Here is a 14,700-nt window from a genome sequence, read left to right on the forward strand (position 1 = left end):
AACTAAAATAGCTTTTAGACTACTTAAACACCACAAAAACTAATTAAACAAATGTAAAAAAATAGTTATGTGCATTTAGATCTGATGGCAGATCTTATGAACTGCTTTTTTTAAGCACTATAATGTATTTATTGGGCCTCAGTAGTTTTCCCTCTATTGTACCCAGATGTTTTCATTGATGGGGATCATTATTTTCAGTGTGTATGAAAGTTAAAGTAATCTTTCACAGATGGAATACAGTTGAATTGGCTCTTGTTTGTCAAAGTGTTTGAGAGACTGCATTTTTGCACAACACTATCTTAGATCAGTTTTTAGATAAACTCTTTAACATATTGATTTAAACTGAATAGAGAGAAGTGGCCCATGCTTTCATGATGGGCAGAACAGGTATCTTAAATTTCAGAGAATTGCATCTTTTTACCTACATCCTTTTGATATCGAAGGAAGGGCTTGATCCTGCAAACATCTTTAGTGCTTTCAAGGGGACTATGCACAGTAGTACAAACTCCACAGGTATTAAGTATTTGCAGTGCATATTGTAAGAATTCTAAGAGGTGACTCACTCAGGGGGTTGGGGGATACCCTACAGCATAAAAAACAGATCTGCACTGACCCTTATGTTGCTTTAAGAAAGTAACTCCTATCTGTATGTAGGAAATATGGAAACATTGAGGGGAAAATCTTAGTACTGTACAGTATATATTTCTTACATTTAAGGAAAAAAGACTTCAAACACAGCAAATATTTACAATAAATCTTGACAGTTATAGAAACAAAGACAGTGTTGCATACAATACTTGCCCCTTAATAAGAACTTCATTTCTGTGACTTACTTACTGTTCATTGTACATAACCATGGAACTTAAGTTGCTTCTGGAAAAAATGTTTTAATATGCTGACTGAAAGTAGTACTGCAGATACAGAGAGGAGACAAATTATTCTGTTGGTGGATGATAGTTTTTTCAAAAACATTTAGCAACTAACATTCAATACACCACTAACCAAAAAAAAACAAACAAAACACTACGCAGCTTTCATCAGCACAGATGGTTGTATTAAGGTAGGGGCCTGGCTTCTCGTCCGACAAATATACTGAGCTGCAATGGAAGCTGGTCCATCTCAGCCACTTGCTAGATGTATAAAAAGGTTGGGAATGTTCAAGGTCTGGGAAAGCTGGTTCAAGCCAATCTCTAATAAAAAGCCATCTCTGAATGATTGAGTGATTTGACAAAGACTGGATTAGAGTGGTTAAAATGGTGTTGGTTAACAAAGCTACTCTATGAATTGATTACTTTAAAGCTCCTTTCTGTTAAGTACTATTTATATACTTTCAGGAAGGAACTTTTTTTTTTTTAAGAGGCTTGAAGTGAAAGGTTGTAGAGCTGACTTCTCTCTTTTTTTTTTTTTTTTTTTTTTTTAAATTCTGTAGAAAACTGTCCATTTTTCATCACTTTCAAATTCCTAGACATTTTTCCAAACACCTCCATACGTGAATGATCATGCAAAGGGCAAACCTATTAAGATGATGTAGCTGCTTTAGATAGCAGAACCACACTAACTTTGGCTTTATTTTATTTTAGCCATATTTTTCTGTAGGATATTTAAAAATGCATTTAAAATATGACCTGGCTCATCTAGATTAGTGTGAAAATGTATTTGGACTAAAAAAAACCCTTTAAAGTGGCAAAAAGAAAAGGAGTACTTGTGGCACATTAGAGACTAACCAATTTATTTGAGCATGAGCTTTTGTGAGCTACAGCTCACTCCGATGAAGTGAGCTGTAGCTCACGAAAGCTCATGCTCAAATAAATTGGTTAGTCTCTAAGGTGCCACAAGTACTCCTTTTCTTTTTGCGAATACAGACTAACACGGCTGTTACTCTGAAACCTTTAAAGTGGATTTATATTTAAATTTCTTGAATACCATTACAGATTAAACCAACCACATAGTAAAGAGGACTGGCTACATTTAATAAATATAGAGTTAAAACATCATTTTTGGTTACTCTGATTTGAAGAAATAAGCTGTGATAGAAATAGGGCCTTTTAGGTCTTTGAACTGTTCCATAAGTCTACCACTGGGAGTGAGATTTGATGCAAGAGTCAGGCCTCTGTTCAAAGACCACTTGGACATGACTAGTTACTGTTTGTTCCTGGTTTGGTGTCTTAAGCACAGAGCTGGTTTTGCAAGTAATTCTTCCTAAAACACCTTCAGTTAAAAGTTTCCAGTCTGGTCACTATATTAAACTAAACTAGCATATTAGACATATCCAGATTAGCTTACTCTTAGAACATAGAGCTCTCTAAACGTGAAAAAATTCCTCCCACGGCTAACATGGGCTCTATCTGTGCCTTTAAAGCAAATTTGTTCATTTCTCTGCCTGTTTCCCAATCTGTAAAACAAGTGTAGCCTTAATTTTTTACTAATGAGTATGGTGAAAATATTGGTGCCTGAATCTGAGGGCAGAGAGCCACAGGCATTCCATATACCTACTTGTGTATTTGCGCACGCTGTCAGTCTTAATGTGACCACAGCACATACAGTCTTCCTGAAAAGCCAGGCATTGGCCAGTATACAGTACATGAAAGATGCAACAGGTTACAGAAGTACTACATTATTTAAAGAGAAATTTTGTGAGATGTTCCTGTCTGATGGGAGCTGGGTATTCATTTAATCTTGAGCTTCATTTTCTTGGTACCTCTGAATTCTCCCCTAGTAGGACTGTCTTCACGCAAGACTCGTCCTGAGGATCCCCATCCTTCTAAGCAGGGACCGGTATATTGCGCTTTAAATTCCCTAACACAGCCCTTCTAGCCAGCTGCAATGAGAAGGAAAGAGTAAATAATCTTCTCTGGTGCTGCCCATAGGGACCATTCTACATAGCAAAGTAAGTTTCTGGATCCCAAGGAGCATCTTTTCCACAATACTAGTGAGCATTTGGTTAAACTGTTAAGGCATATTTTATTTTTGTTGCCCATTTTACAATGTGTTACTGCAATAAACAAAGGTGCTAGTTTGGGTTTGAAGTGTATTATGAACAACACACACTGGCAATGCCCACTTCAGTCAATGGAAGTTGCTTGTAGTTTGTGAGAAGGCAAAATTTGATCTGAAATGCCTGCTAGCTCCCAGTGAGTTCAACGTCTGTTCCAGCAGAGAATTAAACACTGGCACAATTGAGCAAAAAAGGCTGGGGGGCGGGGGGGTTGTTAGGGGGCTTATTCCTTCACCTACTTACTTCCCTGGTCCTTCTCGCATGAACAGAGAGCAACAATACCCGAAGTCCAAAGGTGCAAACAATTCAATGTTTATTGGGGTGAACTTCCAGCAAGCATGATTCCAGTTTCCTTCCTTCCTTAGTATCCCCCTTCCCAGCTCTGCCACCACAGAGCCATCCCTGTTCCCATTCCCCCCGCTTAGCAAAACATGATTCCAATTTCCCCACCCCCATTTCCCCCCTCACTTCCTGATTCACTGCAGACTATAAAAACTTGAGTTCTGCTTAGCTATACCTTAACCAGGGGGCAGTGAGTTGTATTGGCCAGTGGTGCCCAGGCTCCCGCAATATTCAGGGCCCGGGGGCCCGGCTCCACCAATGTTTGGGGCCGGGTCTCTCCCCCCGGCCCCACCTGCTGCCGCCATGCACCTTCCCCAAGTGCCCCTGGCCCCACTTGCTGGCCCCGCTCGCCTCCCCCGGAGCCTGCAGCTCAGCTCACGTTGACTCTGCTCCGCTGGCTCCCGGCATCAACTGCTCCCGCAGGGTCCTAGTGCCCACCAACCACCAGTGGTAGGGCAGGCTGCCCTAACCCTGCCCTACTGCCCTAGCCCTGAGCCTCTCCAACACCCCAAACCCCTCATCCCCAGCCCCAGCCAGAGCACTCATCCCCCCACACTCCTGCCCTAGCCCTGAGCTCCTCCCTCATCTCCAGCCCCAGCCAGAGCCCTCATCCCCCCCACACTCCTATCCTCTGCCCCAGCCCTGAGCCCCCTCCTGCATCATGAACCCCTCATCCCCAGCCCCACTCCACAGCCCTCACCCCTGCACTCCCTCCTACCCCCAAACTCCCTGCCCCTTCCCACACACCCCTCCCGCCCCCAAACGCCCTCCCAGAGCCTACACCCCTCCCACCCACAAACTCCCTCCCAGAGCCTGAATCCCTCACCCCCTCATACACCTCCATTCCCAGCCCAGAACCCGCACCTCCCACCCCCTGCCCCAGCCCGGAGCCTGTACCCAGCACCCAAACTCCCTCCCAGAGCCGGCACCCCAGACCCTCTCCCCCACCCCCTCCCAGGACCTGCACCCCAATCCCCAGCCCAGGACCTGCACCCCAGACCTCCTCCCCCCACCCGAACTCCCTCCCAGAGCCTTAGGCAGGTGGGGGGCAGAGTTGGGGAGGATTCTGGGCACCACCAAAATTTTTACAAACCTGCCACCTTAACCAATCATTTTACTGAAATTTAATTAACCAATCCTAACATATTGTAACATGATTATTTAACCAATTATATCCCACCACCTTAATTGGTTTACACCCAGCAAAATTAATTATACAGCAGACAGAAACAATCACAGAACCAGACAGAGATTATACAGACAAACAACAGGGAAATGGGGACTACAGTGATAGAACAACAAAGAAATGAGGATTCTACCTAGCTATTGATAAAGTGAGTTCTTGCCAGACGGGATGCTATCAAACTAAGTTTTCTTTTACAACTTCTAGGCACTTCCCTTTCTCTAGAGGCGATAGGACAGGATTGTATTCCTAACATCCCAATAGCATCTTATTTCAATGTGACCAGTTTGGAATGTGAGGATGTGACCGTTCACTTCCCAGCTTATGGCTGCCTCTGCTGCTTAGCCAAAGGCCTTAGCCTAAAACCAGGGCCTGAGACTGTCACAGTAAGAGCAGGCCCTTATACCGGCAGACAGTGATTTTGACTCTTTCTTTTATAACCTCTATAACTAGCTAAGTGATAAGAATACACCTAAATTCTTAGAGTATAGGCCTTTACAGACAGGCCTGAATATCTATATCCTAACAGGGAGGTAGATTGGCATAAAAATGTCTTTAAAAGGGGGGGAGGGGCTGGTTAGCACGCTAGAAAGTGAAGGCACTAGTGCAGTAATGCTGGCAGTTTTGATAAAGGAAGAAGAGACCATCACAAACACTAAGCTGCTGTTTCTTTAAAAGTCGCTGATGACAAAAATGAGCCTCCTGGTTAGTTTCACAAGAACATACAGCTCATTCTATAAACATTTACTCTATTTAGATGCCTCAGGACTTTAGGTATGTGCTGGCAGGGAATTGTGCTTGGAAAGGAAAGAAACCGAAAACATGGCTTGATCCAACACAGTCTCAGCCCAGAAAAGCAACTTAGATGTCGGACTGTGCTGAAAAAAATATAGAATATCAGGGACCTCAGGAGGTCATCTAGTCCAACCCCCTGCTCAAAGCAGGACCAATCCCCAATTTTTGCCCCAGATCCCTAAATGGCCCCCTCAAGGATTGAACTCACAACCCTGACTTTAGCAGACCAATGCTCAAAGCACTGAGCTATCCTCCTCCCTTTGCCAGGGTCTCAATGTTACACTATCCTGGTCTTTGGCTTACTTTAATTACAGGTGACCATTGTAATGTGTAGAAAACAAGCTGCACTGATGTTTCAAGCTGGGGTGAGCACCACTGAACCCTCTGTATGCACTCAGCAGTGTTATTTATAGTTTGAGTATTGTAGCCTGCTGTGGAAAGCCTCATCTATGATACAGAAACATCTTTTTAATAAACCAACTATTTGAGCTAACAATGTTGTGTGGATGGGCATAACTTTATTTAAAAGGTTTCAGAGTAGCAGCTGTGTTAGTCAATTCATCCGATGAAGTGAGCTGTAGCTCACGAAAGCTTATGCTCAAATAAATTGGTTAGTCTCTAAGGTGCCACAAGTACTCCTTTTCTTTTTGCGAATACAGACTAACACGGCTGCTACTCTGAAACCTGTCATTATGCAAGGCACTGAATTTAGCCATATGGAGTGGAAATCTATCAACTTCATGAAAAAACTCGTACAGATACAGACAGACATCATCTTCCTTTCCAAATGCAAACAGATGGATATCATACTAAAAGGAGTGAAGGTAAAAAATCCATTACAATCTACATACCACACAAACTATGTGACAGCTTGTGCCACACGCTCTCAAAGAAACAGCGGAACCACCTGATCAACATCCTCTACAGCAAACAGGGAAAGATTAATAAAAGCCACTGAATGCATCCGATGAAGTGAGCTGTAGCTCACGACAGCTTATGCTCAAATAAATTTGTTAGTCTCTAAGGTGCCACAAGTATTCCTCTTCTTTATTTAAAAGCTTTTTTTAAAAAAAATTTCAATGTGGGATAGACAGAAAACTTTGGTCCAGTTCACCAAGCCTTGCACCTTGTGTAGCCACATACACTAGTGCTAAGTGGATGTGAAATCACAGCCATTCTGAGATAGTAACATTTCTCACCTTGTGCTGATGCAAGCTACTATACAAGGTGCAGCACAATAGTGAATTGGGCCTCAAATTTTTAGGAGCAGTATCGTTAGTGGTGAGGACACCTCCGTTGCGCCAGGGTCTCAATTTTAAAAGACCAAATGTAAATGAGTCAACCTCTCTCTTTTGACAGAGAGCACAGACATTAAGGAGCCATTGGGTAGGAATAAGGTTGGCAGAACTGCCAGGAAGATCTTGTAATGAAGTCTGTTCTGCAGGAATGGTCCAGAACTTAAAAACTAGAAGATGGCAGGGCCATGTGGTGCTGCTTACACATAGAGCGTGGAAAAGTTCAGTGCCAGTGCCCCCTTTAGCTCCGCACAGACTTCTTTATAGTTCCAGCTGCCTCACAAGCATGGAGCGCGTTCTGCCTGCTGCGGGAGGGCAGATCCAGCATCTCCACCATTGCCTCTGAAGGAAACTGGCAAAATGCTTCAGGAGCAGTCCCAGCTGTGTGCTCCGGAGGTGTCAGGAATTGGCAGAGAGTCAGGCCAGCCAAAGAAGCTGCACAAAGGGAGAAGGGGAGGGAAGTGCAATGAAGAAACTTGGCTCTGTAAAGCAACACGCAACTTCCCACTGCCCCGAGGAGAAGGCGACAACTGTTGTATTTAGAAACAGTGGCAGTGTTAGTGTCTGATACTTTACTGCACTGTAGCCTCCATTTAGATAAGTAAGGACTTACACACCTGCTTGGGTAGGTGCTGAGGCACTAGGGCTGCCTGATTCTTATAACCCGTTCGCCAGATTGCAGGCACTGGTTCAGGGCCTAATCAGAGGTGATGGGCGTAGGAGCAGAGCCAGAGCTGCGTTGTGCTTGCTGCTAACCTTAACCACTGCAAGGCCCCTTTGTTCTAGTTGTTGTCTAGGGGAAGGGTGTGAAAATGGAAGGGGAGGTTCCATTGTTGGAGGTGGATCCTAATTTTTAGTTTGTTTATTTTTTAAAATAAGTGCCTAGCACACTAGGAGGGCAAGTTTGAAAAAAACAAAACAAAACTCCTTGTTTGCTGTTTATGGGTTCAGGGCCATATTGACTCACTGACCCTCCTCCCCTAAGGCTATAAAATACCCCTTTCTGCTGGTACAGCACAAAGCATGTTGAGACCAGTACAGAGCTCTAAAATTTCCTGAACTATTCTCTCCAACCTTTTCTTCTCACAGACCAGGCTTTCCTCAGCCAACTTTAGCTCCACTTAACATAAAACATAAAAATGACTATAATGGGTCAGACCAATGGTCCATCTAGCCCAGTGTCCTGGTGCCAGATGCTTCAGAAGGAATGAACAGAACAGGGTAATTTCAATTGATTCATCCTGTCTAGTCCCAGCTTCTGCCATTCAGAGGTTTAGAGACTGGGATTACGCCTAATAACCAGCGATGGACCTATCCTCCATGAACTTATCTAGTTCTTTTTTGAACCCAGTTATACTTTTGGCCTTCACAACATCCTCTGGCAATGAGTTGTACGTTGTGTCAAGTACTTCCTTATGTTTGTTTTAAATCTGCGGCCTATTCATTTCATTGGGAAAACCCTGGTTTTGGTTTTATGTGACAGAGTAAATAATACTTCCTTATTCACTTTCTCTGCACCATTCATGACTTTATAGACCTCAGTTATATCCTGCCTTAATCTCTTTTCTAAACTGAACTGTCCCAGTCTTTTAAATCTCTCCTCATATGTAAGGTGTTCCATACCCCTAGTCATTTTTGTTGTCCTTCTCTCTACCTTCTCCAGTTCTATCTTTTTTTTTACATTAGGCAACCAGAACTGCACACAGTATTCAAGGCGTAGGTGTACCATTGCTTTATATAGTGAGATTATGATATTTTCTGTCTTATTATCTATCCCTTTCTTAATGGTTACTAACATTGTTAGCTTTTTTTTTTTTTTAAAACTGCTGCTGCACATCAAGCAGATGTTTTCAGAGAACCATCCAAGATGACTCCAAAATCTTTCTTGAGTGGTAACAGCTAATTTAGACCCCACCATTTTGCATGTATCGCTGGACAATTTTTCAACATTGAATTTCATCTGCTATTTTATTGCCCAGTCACCCAGTTATGTAAGATCCATTTGTAATTCTTTGCAGTCAGTGTTAGACTTAATTATCTTGAGTAATTTTGTATCATCTGCAAATTTTGCCACCTCACCGTGCATCCCCATTTCCAGATCATTTATGAATATATTGAATAACACATGTCCCAGTACAGATCCTTGGGGGACTCCCTCATTGACCTTTCTCATTGTGAAAACGGATTTTTTTTTTTTTAAATAGGTGTTACCTTAGCTATCCTCCAGTCATCTGCTACAGAGGCTGATTTAAGCGATAGGTTACATACCACAGTTGTTAGTTCTTCAATTTCACATTGGAGTTCCTTCAGAACTCTTGAGTGAATGCCAACTGGCCCTAGTGACTTACTACTGTTTAATTATCAATTTGTTTCAAAACCTCTTCTACTGACACCTCAATCTGGGACAGTTCCTGAGATTTGTCACCTAAAAAGAATGGCTTGGGTGTGGGAATCTCCTTCACGTCCTCTGCAGTGAAAAGCAATGCGAAGAATTCATTTAGCTTCTCCACAATGGCCTTCTCTTCCTTGAGTGCTCCTTTAGCACCTTAATCATCTACTGGCCCCACTGATTGTTTGGTAGGCTTCCTGCTTCTGATGTATTTTAAAAAAAAAATTGTTTTTGTATCTTTTGCTCTTCAAATTCTTTTTTGGCCTGCATTATACTTTTACATTTGACTTGACAGAGTTTATGCTCCTTTCTATTTTCCTCAGTAAGATTTGACTTCCAATTTTTAAACAATGTCCTTTTGCCTCTGCCTCTTTTACTCAATTGTTTAGCCACTGCTCAGGTTCCCTGTGCCTGCCCAGCTCTTTGCAACTGCTTGCTTGCCCACTTTTCCCTCTGCCTCCACTGCCCTGCAACCACTGTGCTCTAGGGGCTTGTTTACACAGGGAAATTTACAGGCATAGCTTGTCCAGAATAACTACTCTTCTATAGCCATGGAGATAAGGTCTCATATGCCTACTGCTTAACCAAGATTTGGACTTTGCACAAAAAGAGTTGACTGAGCACACTGATGAGAACTCATGTTTAACAAACATATTGAGAACTACCTAATCAAACAGGTTTTAGTGGGCTGGGTTCTGCATTTTTATAGCAACCTGCTTTGCAGTAAAATGATCCTGTCTTGCCACTTAAAGAAGCCTCCAGGTTGGATCTACATTTACACTAGACACTAAACAATCTTTGCTAATTAAAATGGAGCTTCCCATAAAAGCAAGTAAAGAAACCAGATGGTGTCAAGTTCATATTTGCCCAAGCAAGGAGTGTAAGAGGAATGGTTATACAATATGGCTCAGTTGTCACACCCTATTGAGGAGCGTGCCCCAGAGTGGCACTAATCTAAATGGCTGATCTGCCCGCTGGATGGATTTTTCTTTCCTATGGAGCAAGGCTGTGTGTTTAAGTGAAGCTTGGATAGGTAGACATTAGAGTTGCGTGACTAAGGAGGAGGGATTTCCCCATTTCAAATACTGGTAGGGTGACCATATGTCCCATTTTGGCCGGGACAGTCCCTTTTTTAAGCCCTGTCCCAGCCGTCCCAACTTCTTTGGCAAAAGTGGGCATTTGTCCCATTTTCTCTTGCCAACTTGATCAGTTGGCACGAGCAAACAGGACAAATGCCCACTTCTGTCAAAAAAGTGGGGTTCGGTGCAGAGAAATATGTGGGGGGGAACGAGCAGCTATGCCAGCCCCCCTCAGGAGGGAGGCAGGCCTCGGGCAGCAGGGGAGACAGGGCTCAGTCGAGCAGCGATCCCAGCCGTGCGGGGGGTGGGGGTGAGGGGCAGGCAGGGCTTGGGCAAGCAGCTCAGCCAGCCAGCCCCACACTATGTCCCATTTTTCCTTTTTGGAAATATGGTCACTCTAAATACTGGCCTTTTTTTCCTTTTTCCAAAGAAGAAAACCACAGAACCATTATTACTGAAAGTCTTATAGCAGTGCCTAGTTTGCCCAATAGGTATCAGAGGCCCACCCATGGTAGAAAAGGAAGTCTGTTAGCATCTGAGCTACCTAAATTGTTTGGCACCAGGCTTGAGAATGGATGGTTCAATAAGACAGTAAAATCGCGGCAATTTGGAATGGAAAAAAGCCCCAAGGCCATCTAGTCCACTCCCTGCCAGGACAGGATTGCTTCCCCTCCATCCACCACTGTGTTTCGAGGGCTTTTTCAAAAAGACTTGATACAACATTACTGCCCATAGGTTAATCCAAAAGTTCAGGCCTCACCACTATCAAGTCTGGTCTAATAATATTCAGCTTCCGTTCTTCTTTTCTTATATCAATCAAGTTAGTTCTAGATCTAGCCCCTTGAAAAGACACAGCCTGAAAAAGCTCCTTTGTAGTCTCATGAAGAAAAGTAACTTGTTTTTTTAAAAGGCAAAGCTAATGAGACTGGTCAGAGAAAATGCTGAACTTTGCCTTGCGTCTCCTCAAATGAATCTCAGACCTTGTTTTTCAAGTCACGATACAGAATGCATCTACTAGCAGACACCATTAGCCTTTTGCTCTCCAAATTGTTACTCTTCTAAACTGAGCAGTCCCCCACTTTAACAATATCTTGCTACAGGAGTCTGGCAGAACCATGCTATTGAACATTTTATTCATCCAATATATCTTACAGACATTAATTAATTAATCCTCAGAATTCAGTCTGAGGGAGGCAAAGTATTGTTATCCCCATTTTACAGTGGGCACACTGAAACACAAAAGAACTTCTACAACAGGGGTGGGCGAACTTTTTGGGCCAAGGGCCACATCTGAGTGTGGAAATTGTATGCCGGGCCGGGGCAGGGGGTTGGGGTGCAGGAGTGAGTGCAGGATGTGGAAGTGGGTGCGGTGTACAGGAATGGGCTCAGGGCAAGGGACTGGGGCAGAGGAGGGGTGCAGGGTGCAGCAGGGGGCTCAGGGCAGGGGGTTGGGGTGCAGGAGGGGTGTGAGGTACAGGCAGGGAGTTGGGGGGCAGGGTACAGGAGGGGTTCGGGATCCGGCCCAGCGCCGCTTACCTAAAGCAGCTCTGGGGTGGTAGCGGTGCACACCAGGGCCAGGGCAGGCTCCCTGCCTGCCTGCGCTGGCCCCACGTCACGTCACGCTACTCCGGGAAGCAGTTGCACGGCCCCTGGGGGCAGCACCACCGGGCTCTGCATGCTGTCCTTGCCACACCTCCAGGTACCTTCCCCGAAGCTCCCATTGGCCATGGTTCCTGGCCAATGGGAGCTGCAGGGGGGGAGAGGAGGGCGGTGCCTGGAGGCAATGGCAATGCATGGAGCCCTCTGCCCCTCCTGGGCCCCAGGGATGTGGTGCCGGCCACTTCTGAGAGCTGCGCAGGGCCTGCAGCACCATGGGGGGCAATCCTGTGGGCTGGATCCAAAGCCCTGACAAGCCAGATCCAGCCCACGGGCCGTAGTTTGCCCACCCCTGTTCTACATTAAGGAAACTTACTCCAGCACAACTACATAAATGTAGTTACAACAGGGCAGATCCCAAATGTAGGTGGGCTACCCAGGTGCATCTTAATCCATTTCACTTTAATTTTCACATGGGGACGGTTCTTCTACCTCCCTGATTCCCTGACTGACACATGCCACTGCCTCCCTCACCAACACATGCACTAGATATAAAAAACACGACTAAATTTAAGTAGCATGGGGAAATGCTTCTACTACTGATGACTGACCCTCTTCCCATAAGGTGCAGAGCATCAATTTCTATCAGTGGTTAACAGTGTCCTAGATGGAAGGTGCTAGTTCCCCGGCAGGGGCAGCCCCTTTATTACTACTCTCATAAAAAGCAGCCAACTGTCCTTTTGCTGGAAGTTCAATGGTAGGAATAATCCCAGAGTAAAGTTGCAAATCAGAGTTCAGTTTTTACAGCCAACCGCAGGTACAAAGGGGTTTCTGACTAAGTCCCTAACTACAGCTTCTTAAACTGGGCACCCTGAGAACTCTGAGTCTCTCTAAAAGGTGAGAGGTTTCAGAGTAACAGCCGTGTTAGTCTGTATTCGTAAAAAGAAAAGGAGTACTTGTGGCACCTTAGAGACTAACCAGTTTATTTGAGCATGAGCTTTCGTGAGCTACAGCTCACTTCATGGGATGCAGGTGAGAGTCTCTCTCTTTAGGCAGCCAGATGCTCTCATCATTTTAGCTGCGATTTCCCCATTTAACCTTGAAATACGCAACATTTTATCCCTTTGTCTGCCAGATTAAAGGTAAAGGGCCCCTTAATCTAGCCAACAGAAACTAGTGGCTGAAAGATGAAGTCAGCGAAACTCAAACTGGCAATAAAATTCAGCTACTTAACGCTGAGTGAGGGTAATTAACCATGGGAACAGATCAGGGAGGGATGTAGCAAATTCTCCACCGCGGAGAGGCTTTAAATCAAGCTGGGAAGTCTCTCGCTGAGATACGCTTCAACCCCGCACGAATCCTTGGCCCAATGCCGGGCCTATGCTGCACAGGTCAGACTGGGGAAACATCGCGGTCCCTTGACGATCTCCCTCTGCTAGGGCGGCTGAAAAGCAGAGTTCTGTTTCCGGGACATAAACAAGGCCTAGGGCAGCGGCTCTGCCCGCCCGGCTGCCGGGAACATCTCCACTTATGGAGCAGAAGAGCCCCGCGGTGGGCGGGGGAAGCTGGGTTAAAGCCTCCGCGCAGCACAAAGCGGCCAGGCGCCGCGGCAGGAGGCGAAGCGCCGCGTCCAGCCGGCTGCAGACTCCCTCCGGGGCCGCGTTCATTGCGGGGAAGCCGGGCTGGGCGGCCAGCCGCGGCGGGACCCCGCCTGCAGAGCCCCCCCGGCTGCCCCTCGCCATGAACTGCAGCGAGGCGCTGCGCCTGCGGACCCTGCTCAGCCACCTGCTGCGGCAGCTGCCCGGCGGGGCCAACGCCAGCCGCGGGGCCGCCGCGCCGGCGGGGGACGACGCCTACCTCTACATCCTGCTCATCATGATCTTCTACGGCTGCCTGGCGGGCGGGCTGATCCTGGCCTACACCCGCTCCCGCAAGCGCGAGTCCAAGCACGACCCCTACCACCTCTACATCGAGCGCGACTGGAGCGGGCGGCCCGAGGGCGCCGACCAGCCGCTGTGAGCCCCGGGGCGGGCCGCGGAGCGAGCTCAGGGGCTCGCGCCCAGACCCTACCGGCGAGCGGCTGGGCAGGGTGATGGCCCGCAGCCGGGCTGCTCGCCAGAGAGCGGCCACGGCCCCCCCCCGTCCCCGGGGAGAAGGCGGGGGCCGCGGGAACAAGAAAACCCACTTGAGCCTGAGGTAACCTGAGACCCCCCCCCGCTTCTGCCCCCCAGCGAGCCGGAGTGAGCGCGCCCGCCCGGAGCGCCTGGGCCAGGCGTGCGGTGAAAACGGCGCCCCCTGCCGGCAGCGTTCGCCGCTAAAGCCGGCCGGACCCAGCCTGACTCCAAACAAAGGCAACCCCGGAGACTCCTTTTGCTTGAGAGGCGAAAGAGCAAATAACGCGAACAGACGTCGATGAAGAGGGGTTTAGGTTTTAAACATTGTTTTCAGAACTGGTATTTTCTGTAAGGAAGGACGTCTCAAAAGATCTAGACGGTATCTCTGGGAGAGCAAAGCTGAGGGCACACACAGGGATCGCCCTGAGCAGCCATTCACAGAATGTCGGGGTGGAAGGGACCTCAGGAGGTCATCTAGTCCAACCCCCTGCTCAAAGCAGGACCAGTCGCCAACTAAATCATCCCAGCCAGGGCTTTGCCAAGCCTGACCTTAAAAACCTCTAAGGATGGAGATTCCACCACCTCCCTAGGTGTAACCCATTCCAGTGCTTCATCACCCTCCTAGTGAAAAAGTTTTTCCTAACATCCAACCTAAACCTCCCCCAATTCCACATAAATTAGATCAAAAGGCAAGATACAAATAAAAGGACAATTTTCCAAAGCACTAATGGGAGTTAGGTGTCCAATGCCAGTCGACTTTCTGATTTCCCTGGGATCCATTTGTGTAACCTCATTCCAAGAAACTGATTAGCTTTTTTACTGTCACCAATGACAGGTCAGAGATGAGACCCCAACCTGCCATGAGCTCTGTGCAGGCCAGTCCCTGTGTCCACCCAGGGTTCATTACAGGAT

Source organism: Chelonia mydas, chromosome 9, assembly GCF_015237465.2.
Source record: "Chelonia mydas isolate rCheMyd1 chromosome 9, rCheMyd1.pri.v2, whole genome shotgun sequence".
In the NCBI taxonomy this organism is placed as follows: Eukaryota; Metazoa; Chordata; order Testudines; family Cheloniidae; genus Chelonia; species Chelonia mydas.